This window comes from Sprattus sprattus (assembly GCF_963457725.1).
Source record: "Sprattus sprattus genome assembly, chromosome: 5".
NCBI classification, from domain to species: Eukaryota; Metazoa; Chordata; class Actinopteri; order Clupeiformes; family Clupeidae; genus Sprattus; species Sprattus sprattus.
In genome coordinates, this window is record NC_137924.1 from 1,808,805 (window position 1) to 1,822,889 (window position 14,085).

A 14,085-nucleotide genomic window follows, 5' to 3' on the forward strand; every position below is an offset into this window, starting at 1 on the left:
GGTGTAATTATTCCTCCAAAGGTCGTGTTAATCAATGAGTGCACCTGAATTGTGCGGTATTTGTTGAGGGAGACTTGGGCTTGTTTTGATTTTGTATTGGTTGCGGATGCAATAAATCTTGTCTGTGCTTCAAATGTAAATATATTTATTGTCTCTCTGTATTATGAAACTTGCATATTTACTAAGCACAAACATTTCAGGTGTCATGGTCATAATAGTTCCAGAGTTTCGTTATACTGACTTACTGAGCTAAGTGAATTGTTGAAATTGTTATCTTGGTAAAAGGAAACATCTCTGCAACAATATTGGAATGAATGCGGTTACATAGTCAGCTTTACTTAAAGTGTATTGTAAGATATAGCTTGTTAGACTTAATGCACTTAGAGTTAGACTGTAGGTCTAGTATCTAACGTAAGCAACACTTTTACTGTATAGATAGAGAGCACGTGTATCACATTGGTTTATAGTCTGTCAAATTAGTTCTAGTTATTGGTGTTCGTTGGCATAAAAAGTTAAGTCTTCTCTTATAAGCCTAGGTAGTACATCTGATTAGAGCTAGCAACCATGAATTGCAGATTAAGGGGTCCCCTATCTCAGTGTTCATTTTGGCAGCTATTTTTAGATTCAGTCTTAAGACAAAAATGCATAATAGTTTTCAAAGTGTCACATTTAGTCATAGTTATCCTTCTTAGTTTCAGTCTAGTTTTCGAAAACTCATTACAATTTAGTCTAGTTTTAGGCACATTTAAAATTCCATATTATAGCCACATTAAACTCCTTCCCTTCCCTTCTCAGGCCCAGGGACCTCCTGTGTTGTGTCAACTGCATAGTTATCCAGCTTGCAGTACTTGTAGGCCTGAAATGATCAGTTCTAAGTTAATCTAAGCATGTCCTCCTTCTTTATTAATAAGTGTGGCTCTTGGGTGCTCCAGTGTACCTTAAATGGGAAAGCAGAGGTCAGAGTTCACTGTATTTTAGGCCTAACTGCTAGACAAAGAGGGTTTTACTTAAGATGACACTCAGCTGGACGCCACCTGCCGCTTCCCTTTAGACTGACTGTCTCCACCTATTTTAAACAGACTCTCTCTTATTTGGAAGTAACTTTCTAAAATGTCATCTGAGAGGAGACAAAGTCACGTATATTTCAGGGTACTTGTTGACTATAAAATGTGCATGAAATCTGTGGCTAGTTAGATCTTGGATTCCGGACTCCAAACTCCTGTTCGTCTGTCGGCGTGTGTATGTTATTAAACCAGCTCCAGTTCTCCTCAATCTTGATGGCTCTTGGCTCTTCTGATTATCGAACTCAGATCTAGTACAAAGTATTACCAATTCTCTACATCATACTTAAATTGTGGATGCAATTAGTCTCCAAGATGCAGATCACCTGCCTACAGCTGAATTCGAATTTGTTTGTAATAAATAATCGAATGTGATGATGAAGTACGGTACGCAGCGTCTTAACTGAAGCTCAACTCAACTATTACAGCAGCTAGCTTGCCGCTAACACTAACTGAAAACACACTGGAACACATAGTGGCTAGGTAGCTAGCTGCTAATAAGTAACATATATAAGTAACACATTAGCAGTAATGAATCAAGTGTACTGATATTAAATGTACTACTAAATGTACTACTAACATGCCATTCTTAAATTAAAGCCAGTGACATGATGGTTAACGATTAACAAGTTAATGATGGATACCGACAGTTAGCATACCTAGCTAGGTAGCATTACCATTGGATTTCAATGGCAGTTATGCTAGCTCTGGCTATCCAGACAAAGGAGCCTTGTTTTTGGACACGTATCACTTGACGAGCGGGGGCAATACAGTCATCTGGAAAGTTTAAAATGATACTAAACGAAGGGAAATCTACTGTATGGAGATATTTCTGCTCAGTAGACAATGCAGATTCTAATTAGGCTGGTGGATATGTCCAATGTAAGAAGTGTGAAGTTTTAATGAAATATGATTGATGCAACTCTCGTTCTCCACAACAACATCAGACCTGCCAACATTGGAAAATGTGTTTGAGTACCACCCCGGTGCGGCGCGGTGCGGTGCGGCGCGGCAAGATTTTGTGGCCTTCATTTTATTAGTTATAATGCTGTTGTTGCATTATTGAACCAATCGACGACATTCTGAGCTAATAAATAATGCAGTTCTGAACCACTTTAGAAGGCCTCATAACAGTTATAAGTGATAACTGTGACAACAAATTTGTAGCCTGGGATGTTATTTCACTCTAGGCTCCTTAGGAACTTCTCACACAATGGTCATGTTGTATTTTTTCCCTACCTCATACCTATCAAGTGTCATGATTCATCATTCTTTTTTCTCCCCACGTCTGATGTTTGAATGCAAGCCCAATTACATGTGATACCAGGACTAGACAACAGCTAAGACCAAATGATGGCGCTGTGTTTGCTTCTTTATTATTTAATTAAATTCTAGTCAGTGGAAGAGTTTTTTAGGCTATTACAGACATCCCAACCTGCAAAAAGTCATTTCAGGGAGGTATTCCCCCCCTAGGCCTACGTATAACTGTTGTGGTCCCTAAAAGTTATAAAAGCATAATATCATTCTACTTACCGAAACAGGCCAATCAGGATGCTCCTGAGGCACACACGCTCCTGAGGCATACACTCCTGAGGCACACACTGCCTCACACACGCACAGTCTCCAGGTCCCTCTCCCTCTCTGTCGTGCGCGCGCTACACAGATGCTAACACGGTTTGGAGCGCGTCGCTCGCTCTAGATTCTGGGAGATTTTAAGTCATTTGAGGGCATCAGGGAGTGGTTATCAATATGCGGGAGACTCCCGGAACTTCCGGGAGACTTTGGATGTCTGCTATTATCATTAGCCTATTATTTGTATTATTATTTGAAACATATAGCCTTTTACACTGTGACATCACAACAGCTGTGCGTAAGCATGTGTGGACACTGTACGTAGAAGGCTGCCGCGGACCTCTAGCATGAACTTGACAGATAGGCCTATGATTTTCTGATAATATGCATCTCACTGTGTTCGTTACCTGTTGCTCCTTGGTGACTGATGTCAATAATGACATTGCACACTGTGCAGAAAGCATGGTGGGGATGTCTAAAAGAACGGAGGCATGGCCATCTCTCCCGGTAACTATCAATGATTTTTTGCGATCTTTTTATTTTATCCGGTGGTTCTGCCATGGTAACATACTAAAAGAGTTTGTCTAAAATAAGTAGTTTGAAAAAACCCCAAAAGCGAAAAGTCAAACCATTTATAACACAGCCAAGACACTTAGATGTATTTGCCATTTTAAATCGATGGCGAACACGAAAACCACATGGTTAACATCGTTGGGCTAAAATTAAATATATTTTTAACGTCTTATCTCTACATGACTTGTTAGTTTACCTTTAAGTGATTTTTTTTAATGTCCTCACTTGAAGAATTGGCCAGATGTGGTCGGGAAGGGAGAGTTAGTCAAGTATTCATGAATGAAAAATCGCTAACTGACACCTAAACAGCGGTTGATTCCTCTGACCGCAGAGTAACCTAGTATTCTCTGATTTCGATGGTCCTAAAGAGGATAGTAATGGCAGGGGGTCTGGATTGGTCAAACTCCTCTTCTGCTTCTTACTCTGTTGTAGCTGCCTATGTACGCATTAGTGACTCGAGACAGACTGTGAAGTTTGAACCCATTGAAAACCGGCAATGCATTATTGAGCGTTATGCGTTCTTAAAAAAAAAGATATACAGTGGGGAAAATAAGTATTTGAACCCCGTCATTTTTTGAAGTACTGCAGCACTCGCAAGGTCCCCCTGCTCAAGGAAGCGCATGTACAGGGCCATCTGAAGTTTACCATTGCACACTTGAATGATTCTAGGGAGGATTGGGAGACAGAATGTGGTCAGATGATACCAAAATCAAGCTCTTTGGCATCAACTCGACTTGCCGTGTTTGACAGGGGGGGGAATGCTGAATATGACCCCAAGAGTACATCATACCCACCATCAAGCATGGCGGTGGAAACATTATGCTTTGGGGCTGTTTCTCTGCCAAGGGTACCGGACGACTCCACCGCATCAAGGGGACTATGGATGGGGCCATGTAACGTGGAATATTGGGCTTGAACCTCATTCCCTCATTCCCTCCCATTGAAAACACAACCTTAAAGATTTGGAGAGGATCTGGAAAGAGGAGTGGACCAAAATCCCTCCTGAGATGTTTGTAAACCTGGTGACCAACTACAAGAAACGTCTGACGTCTGTGCTTGCCAATAAGGGTTATTCCACCAAGTACTAAGTCATTTTTGTCAGTCAGTTTTGGGGGTTCAAATACTTATTTTTTGTATCAAATGCAAATAAATTCATAAATGTTATAAAATGCATTTTTCTGGATTTTTTTGTTGATATTCTGTTTCTCACTGTTAATATACACCTACCATTACAATTATAGATCACACATTTCTTTGCAAGTGGCCAAACTTGTGAAATCGCAAGGGGTTCAAATACTTATTTTCCCCACTGTATATTTTTTTGGTTATACGTACTTTTAGACCATCAACTCGTACCTGCGTACTTTGATGTCAAAATGCGTGCCAGGTACGCAAAATGCGTACATGTTGGCAGGTCTGCAACATGGATTAACCTGGATGGCTGTATGTAGTTTCAGAACGAACGTCAAAGATCTTCAATGGTAAGACTTGTCGGTTGTGCATCTGTTGGTGTCTCGTAAAACGTGAGTTTTATTAAAGCATAGCGTGTGTATTGTGTAGCTATTTCATTCCGAGATGGCATGGGAGTAAAATGCTCCGCTCTGCTGCTGGTATACAGACAGCCGGAAAGGTTAACAAACGGAATGAAATAGCTACACATTACACACGCTATGCTTTAATAAAACCCACGTTACTCACATACTGGTTAACACTGTTAGAGCGGGTGTATAAACTGTACCTGAAACTGTTGCCACTACATTCGTTTTAATATTTTGCACTCTCTATCTAACCACTCGTTCAGGTGTTTTCTTGAGTTGGTACAGCCAACTACTGCACACGTAGTTCCCGAACCACTTTTCCTAGTTAAGTTTTCCATCCTTTTTCACACTGTGTCTCTGCGTCGATATCGGAGATACCTAGCAAAATAAACCTGAGCCTGGGTGAAGGCTAAATAGCTCGCTAGCTATCATCACTCTATTCACGATTGTATCAATAGTATATCTAGGTTTTCTTTGGTGACTGTTGTCGGGCCTTTTGAACTGTCTGTGGGTTGTGAACGTAAACAACTCGCTAGCTATTACTACTACTGTATCATGATATAAAGCTTAATGGTGGTTTTCGATTTACATGATTTTTATGGCATTTAAGAGATATAAACCTTAATGGTGGTTTTCGATTAGCATGATTTTTATGGCATTAAAGAGAGCTTCGCCTTCTCCTATTTCAGAGTGGGTGACGTCACAATGGCTCAACCTTCCACCATGTTAGTCAATGAGAGAAAAAGGTGATGAAAAAGAGGAATAAAAAAGGAGTGGCAAGGAGTACCGCCACGAAAAGTCATAGCAGGTTGCACCGGATCGGGCCGGACGTTTTGGTGTTTGAATGGCGTCTCTATCTCAATCGGGCGAGGAGTAGTTAGCTGCAAGAAAAACGGGGAGAATAAATAAATAAAGAAAACTTGACGATAACAATACTGTGCTTCCCTTCGGGCAAGCACACTAATAATAATAATAATAATAATAATAATAATAATAATAATACAAAGTAATAATAATTGTCTGTATGGGCCTAACACTAACAATAGCTATCTATCGATCGATCTATCTATTTATCTATCTATCTACTGTATCTATCTTAGGGCTGGGCAACGATTACAATTTTGAATCGCGATTTATCGCATTATTTCCATGATTAATCATGATTAATTGCATTTGTACATGCGAAATCCGATAATGAATTCAAAAGTAGTGTACAGTGCACTTTTATTTTAAATGTTCTGCCATATGAACGAAAGTGCCATAACATGTGTTGTGCAAACACTTTTTACATCAGCAGGTAAATAAAATGTTCAGTGTAAATCTCAATTTAAACAATGTTATCAAAGCAAACACAAAATTAAAATGAATGTTATCCTGTTCGTTATGAAAAAGAAAAAAAACTGGCCTAAAAATCCTGAGCCTCAATCATATCATTAAAACAGGCAATTTATTAGGTAACAGCAGAAACATTTTACTTTCATTAGGGAGCAGCATAACCAGTCTATACTCAGTACCAAATGTCCCTGTTAGAGTGAGAAACCAGAAAACACTTTCAGTGCAGTTACTGCAGTTACTGCTACAGAAATATTACTTGTTTAAGCGAAACATGTAATAATTAAAATTATTGTATTATATTAGTAATATTCCTATTATAAAAGTATACATATATCTCATGTTGCCATTCTGTATGCTGAGTAAGTTGATTATATATTGATTTAACACAAATTACATAAATACCTTGTGCATGTGAGTTCTTATTGCACCTATCTGTTATATTTAATGTTATTTTCATATATAAACCCAATTATAATGATAATTATATTGATTCATAAGTATGCAGTATCATAACTACATCTATGACGTTTATAACAAACCAAACCATTTAAAAATCGGTTGAAAATTGAGCAAGCTATGGTTATTTAAAAAGTACATGTACGCTACCAACACAATGGGCCTCATTCTCAACCTTTTTCTGTAATTCTTCAGAAATGTTTCTTACACGACTTCGCAAAAACAACGTAAGAGAAACGCTTCCGCTGCATTCCCGCACGCTTGAAAATGTGTTCATAAGCAGCCGAAGTCTTCTCAGCTGGGTTCCTTCCGATTAGCTTCTTAGATTGATGCGCGTTCTCGTGAAAGTGGATTTGCATACATACACGCCCTGCCAGCTCCTTATTAGGAGACGCAATTTTAGAAACGTGTGCTGTCGCAATCTCCCGAATCCACCTCGTAACAGGTGTTCATTAATAAGGTGGAGATATTGTATAACGTTGAACGTCCGAAGTCCGTAAAACACATTTAAGTAGTCACTTTTTTTTTTTTTTTAATCGAAAAATAGGCACCATAGGTGTGAAGACCGGTCCCAAGTACGAGTATAAATTGTAGTCCGTCCTGTTGTTCGAAATGGCCACCATAGGGGTGAAGACTGGCCACCAGTAGTAATATAAATTGCAATAACTTCATGCCTCAGTTGTTGAGATTGAGCTTAGTGTTTATTTATTTATTCACTTACATTTGCAGTGTTCATGTCATTCACAATCAGTCTCTTAGCAGACGCGGCCTTTGTCCAAAGTGACGTACAAGGGAGAGAACAGTCAAGCTACGAGCCATATAGTGTAACAATAAACACTACCTCGTATAATTATGACTATAAATGTGAAACGTAATTGTTAATGATACAAATATTCTCGTATTTATTATTATCATAATTATTTTAATCCGAGGATGTCTGTAGAGTTGACGTGAACGCAATCACCAACGGGTTCTCACAAATTCGCCCGTTAACCCTTTTACTGTAATACGGAGTTTTTTCAAATGTCATTCCTCAACGCGATTCCTGAAATAACCACAAGATGGCCCGTGGAATCGCATTTGAGAAGATTACGGCAGAGTTACGACTGCTATTTCGAGTTCTGAAAGTTGTCTGAAGTTCAGAAGAAAGCACAGAAGAAAAAAATAACGAGAATGCAAATGTTTTCATTACTGTTTCCGAAGTGGAGTTCCTTCTGAAATCCTTCGGAAAGTCTTCCCAACTGCTGTCGAGAATGAGGCCCAATGTTATGGGTGAGCGAGCTGACTGTGACAAGTTGGCCTCCATGTGCGGACGTTCGACTCCGATGGCCGGCAACGCAACGAGATATATATATGGTTTATCCGTTTCCGGTTTCGCTGCAGACTTTTACAAAATAGAAGCCTTTGAGCAAAATAGTAAAACCTGCGGTAACGTGCAATAAAATAATTGTCAGCGTTAAATAATTGATGAATTAACGCGAGATTAACGCGTTAACTTGCCCAGCCCTAATCTATCTATCTATATATGTAGTTTAGGACGGTGGCAGTGGAAGCGGGCGGCAGGGGGGCCCCCTTCTCTTTGGTCTCCCACACAAACTTCTCCATAAACTTCAACTGGTACAAAATGCTGCTGCCCGTATCGTCACTAGGACGCCATCCATCAATCACATGACCCCCATTCTACATCAACTCCACTGGCTTCCCATTAAACACAGCATAAATTACAAAATCCTCCTCCACACATTTAACCCCTTGGTGCCGCCCCGTGTTAATATCGTTCCTTTTGGAACGATGACGTATTGCCGCCATGACAACGAATAATAACATATTTGTGAACAAAAAATGTTTTAGAAAAGCCACAAGACATATCCAATCAGATTGCATGATGTACAAATCTGTCTTATTGATTGACTGATCAAATGATATAAAAAAACAAGCCCCGCTTCCAGTGTTGCCAATTTAGCGACTTTGTCGCTATATTTAGCGACTTTTGGACACCTCTGGCGACAAAAAAAATAATCTAGCGACTTAGCGACTTTCAGGCTCAATCTGGCCGAATCTAGCGACAATTTCACTTGTCTTGTGCTATCTGTTTGAGTCCATGGTGGAGGAGCTCAAACTCCCATCCCAGGACGAAGCAAATGTGCGCGCAAGGTGTGTGCGCACAAAATGTGTGCGCTACATCATGGCCCTGCTCCATGAATTGAAGGCGAGTACCTTCAAATTTCGCTGCACTTAAGCAGATGGCAAGCTGCTAGGCTGCTCTGACCTTGCAATAGACAGAGCTATGCAGCAATGGCCCACCATACACTGCAGCAGGCAAGTGCATTCATAGACCCCAAGCACCACCACTTGTGCCCTGGTTGAGAAAAAGTGCCCTTTTTGGCTGGAGCCCAAAACATTTTTCATTCATCAATATTTTTAGAATACAAATTAGTGCCTCTGTCATCAATTTCCCCAAATGTGTTTTGATATCTGAGGGGGGCATTTATTTGAGTTCTTGTGAGAATTTCGCCCCGACATGCTCCGCGGCATTAGCCTGGATACCAGCCTGAACTCCGCCCACAAAATTTTTGGGCTGGGAGATTCAGTCTGGAATCGAGTTAGTTGGGAGAGATTTAACGTTTCAAAAAGGTTGAAACGCAATCTAAACCAATCAAATTGTAAGGGCGGGCTTTATACGTTGATGGACAGATATAGATAGAATATACCGGAATATACATCGAACAAAGATGGCGCCGTCTCGGGAGCTTAGTGGGACATATTTTATATGATTTAAGCTATCTACACGACTTTTTTATGTCTACATTGACTCGGTTAGTTGTGTATACGCAAAACGAGTGTTGCCGAGGATTTTAGGTCCTAACTAAAGCACTCTAGACCATTATTGATCGGTTATGCTAACGCGTTGGCCAAAATAATCGTTGAAACTAATGGTAGCTAATTAAGTAACGTGAGCAGGCATATCTCAGCAGATATTGACAGCGCATTCATTTTGAAAGAGGAACAGAGAAACGCGATCAAGGCATTTGTCGATTGAAAAGATGTTTTTGCCGTCCTTCCTACGGGAGCAGGTAAAAGTTTAATATGTCAGATGGTAATACTACGTTGCGCTGATTGGTTCTAGGTATCCAATTCAGCGAAGAGGAATTTTCTTTCCTGGTTCGTTGAAACACGCCCCATAATCACAGCCCAATTGTCCGATCTCAGACTCATATTCTGACTAGAATTATGAGTATGACATCGTCAGGCTACCGCGGCATAGACATAGAACATTACGTTTGAAAACATAACTGGTCTGACGTTTCCTAAAAAAAAAAAAAAAACGAACTTGATTTCAAAGCATTGTCCAGCTGTTTACTGACGTTTGTCATGTTTAATGGCATTATTTGTCTGAAAGTGCATATTTTGTGTTGTATAAATTCCGTTTAGACAATTTCGAAAGTATGTTGAATTTATGTTCATAAATTTCACGAGAATTCACAGCTGAAACATGCTAAAACAGTGCCATCTATTGGTAAAATGTGGGTATAGCGCTTTTTTTTTTTTAGCATTTACCTAACTTGCCCAGCCCTAATCTATCTATCTATATATGTAGTTTAGGACGGTGGCAGTGGAAGCGGGCGGCAGGGGGGCCCCAACTACCCCAAACCTACCCCCTTGTCACTTCCCGCCTGGACTACTGCAATTCCCTTCTCTTTGGTCTCCCACACAAACTTCTCCATAAACTTCAACTGGTACAAAATGCTGCTGCCCGTATCGTCACTAGGACGCCATCCATCAATCACATGACCCCCATTCTACATCAACTCCACTGGCTTCCCATTAAACACAGCATAAATTACAAAATCCTCCTCCACACATTTAACCCCTTGGTGCCGCCCCGTGTTAATATCGTTCCTATTGGAACGATGACGTATTGCCGCCATGACAACGAATAATAACATATTTGTGAACAAAAAATGTTTTAGAAAAGCCACAAGACATATCCAATCAGATTGCATGATGTACAAATCTGTCTTATTGATTGACTGATCAAATGATATAAAAAAACAAGCCCCGCTTCCAGTGTTGCCAATTTAGCGACTTTGTCGCTATATTTAGCGACTTTTGGACACCTCTGGCGACAAAAAAAATAATCTAGCGACTTAGCGACTTTCAGGCTCAATCTGGCCGAATCTAGCGACAATTTCACTTGTCTTGTGCTATCTGTTTGAGTCCATGGTGGAGGAGCTCAAACTCCCATCCCAGGACGAAGCAAATGTGCGCGCAAGGTGTGTGCGCACAAAATGTGTGCGCTACATCATGGCCCTGCTCCATGAATTGAAGGCGAGTACCTTCAAATTTCGCTGCACTTAAGCAGATGGCAAGCTGCTAGGCTGCTCTGACCTTGCAATAGACAGAGCTATGCAGCAATGGCCCACCATACACTGCAGCAGGCAAGTGCATTCATAGACCCCAAGCACCACCACTTATGCCCTGGTTGAGAAAAAGTGCCCTTTTTGGCTGGAGCCCAAAACATTTTTCATTCATCAATATTTTTAGAATACAAATTAGTGCCTCTGTCATCAATTTCCCCAAATGTGTTTTGATATCTGAGGGGGGCATTTATTTGAGTTCTTGTGAGAATTTCGCGCCCCGACATGCTCCGCGGCATAGACATAGAACATTACGTTTGAAAACATAACTGGTCTGACGTTTCCTAAAAAAAAAAAAAAAACGAACTTGATTTCAAAGCATTGTCCAGCTGTTTACTGACGTTTGTCATGTTTAATGGCATTATTTGTCTGAAAGTGCATATTTTGTGTTGTATAAATTCCGTTCAGACAATTTCGAAAGTATGTTGAATTTATGTTCATAAATTTCACGAGAATTCACAGCTGAAACATGCTAAAACAGTGCCATCTATTGGTAAAATGTGGGTATAGCGCTTTTTTTTTTTTTAGCATTTACAAAAAGGTCAGTTCCGCCTGGCCACGTGTTTACGTCACACGCGTGGTGGGCGTGGTTACGTCACACATGACGTCATGACGCAATCTAGCGACTTCTGGCCACTTTTCAGTGAACCAATAGCGACTTCTTGTGATTTTTTTTTGGCAACACTGCCCACTTCTCACGCCACAAACGAAGATGGCATCAGCAAGTAAGAGACAGCGTAGCGAGCAGCAGAGATTTTCCGCCCAAGAGGTAGCAGCGATTCTTATGAATGAGGAGAGTGATGAGGAGAGCAATGTCGATTCAGAGGTTGGAGGGATATCAAGTGGAGAGGAGTTCGAGTTGAACAGAGGGTTGGAGGGAGAAAGTGGAGGAGAAAGCGGAGGAGAAGAGGAGTCAAACTTCGTTTCTGTCGTGAGGTAAGTTTCACTGAAATACACACACCCAATAAGTAGTCACAGAAATACATGCTATCCTCATTTGTTTCTTGGAGAAGATAATAGACTTTATCCTTTTATGTTCGGCTCTCAACTTGGCTAGATGTGTAGCTTCATAAGACATTTTTGAGGGCGAACATGTATTTCCCGCGAACATTTCGTTAAGGGAATTCATAACATTGCCCCTCCATACCTCTCTGACCTCCTCCACATCAATGTCCCTACCCGGTCTCTCAGGTCTGCTTCCTCCATCACCCTGACCGTCCCCCAAGCCCATCTGTCCACCATGGGATCCAGAGCCTTCAGCCGCTCTGCCCCTCACCTCTGGAACTCCCTCCCCCCTGACATCAGGAACATTGACCCTAACTCAATCGCTCTTTTTTAAAACACAAATCAAAACGCACCTGTTTAAGCAAGCCTATAACCTGTAAAGTTGTTGCTGTATTATGTATAATTCAATGTTTTATTCAATGTTGTAAGGCGACCTTGGGTCTCTTGAAAGGCGCCCTATAAATAAAATGTATTATTATTATATTAACCAGCTTTGGGGGGGCCCAGCTTGCAAAAGTTTGAGAACCCCTGGTTTAAGTTATGCGTGACCGGTAGTAATTTATTGTAAGAGTATTTGAAAACTCGAGCATCGAAAGGCACTCGATAAGCACTATAGGTGGACACAACTAGGCATAATCTCTACAATACACAAGTCTGATTCAGCAGCCTGTATTCGGACCATCTCATGCCTAAGAAAGCTGTTGACCTTTGGTACAGACAAACCTGACGACTGCGTGGAAAAGGTGAGTTGTTCCTCTCTCTCATTTTAGAAAGGGAGTACAATAAGGTGATCTCAGGATGCATCCTGAGGTCCCTTCTCGTATCTGGGCTAGGACACACTATGAAGCCTGGTTTTACTGTGGCATGGTGGTGAACTAGTCTTTTAGAGTTGCGTGGCCAATTACCGCAAGGGTTGACTGTGAGGGCATTTGAAAGTAATCCTTGTAGGTGAACACAACTAAGCAGAATCTCTATATTAGCTATTATTTGTGTAAGAGAGAAACACATACATATATTGTCTATTCAAAACAAAGCTAAGCAAAATACAGTAATCACACCAATGTGATTGTTGTGCCATTTTATTGAATACATATCAGTGAACACAAATGTTAACTGGGTCATTAAATCACATACCACTGCAGAATAATCAGCTTTGTAATATGACTGGAGTTGGAGAGCTGGAGCGCAAAGAGTTCTGTCTGAATAACCTCTCATTCCGCTAGCTAGAAGCACAAGCTTAAACTGCTATCCTAACAACATATGGTTAAAATGCCATCCCATAGTAAGCCCCTAACAGTATCTATGAAGGTAATATGCATACTTGATGTGAATTACACATTCTGAATGAAATATGATTGATTGAAGGTTTTTTCTGTGTTATATCAGAAATGTATTAATTTCATAATAAAATGTGGTCACTCAACCTAAACTAAGATCAAAATTCACCCATTTGAAAACGTGATTATATAATAATTATGTTACAATAATAACAAAAAACTAGTAACCTAAAGACAAAATTAAGACAATTTCTAATCTCTATATAAAAGTAAAAATGTCTCAAAGGTGATTTATTCACTTTATGATGAAACCATTTGAACAGAAGAGAAAATAATTAGGTACTGAACTACTAACTGCAGTGCATGTGTTTGTGTGTGTGTGTCTGTGTGTGTATTTGAAGCTGAATTACATTTTGCAATCAATGGGGAAAAAAAGGTAAAAAGAAAAGAAAAGAATAAAAACATGGGGTTTGTGTGTGTGTGAGTGTGTGTGTGTGTGTGGGGGGGGGGGGGGGGCGTAGTTTGGGAAGACAATGCTGGAGAGGTTGGTTTTGAGAAACTTTTTTATGAGTGGGGGCATTTTTTATGTGGTGTGGTATTGGTTTCCACAAGTAGGCGGCGGTGACTGAAAACGCCCTGTTGCCCCAGGTTCAGCAGTTGGTCCTTGATATTTGCAGGAGGTTTGCATCAGCACTCCTGAGGCATTGGGAGGGAGCATGTTGGTGGAGTCAGGTTGTTTAGGTGGGTGGGAGAATCTTGAAATGGTTCCTTTGTTTAACTGGGAGCCAGTAAAGGTCATGGAGGACTGGGGTGATGTGGTCACTTGAGCGGGTATTAGTTAGTAGGCGCG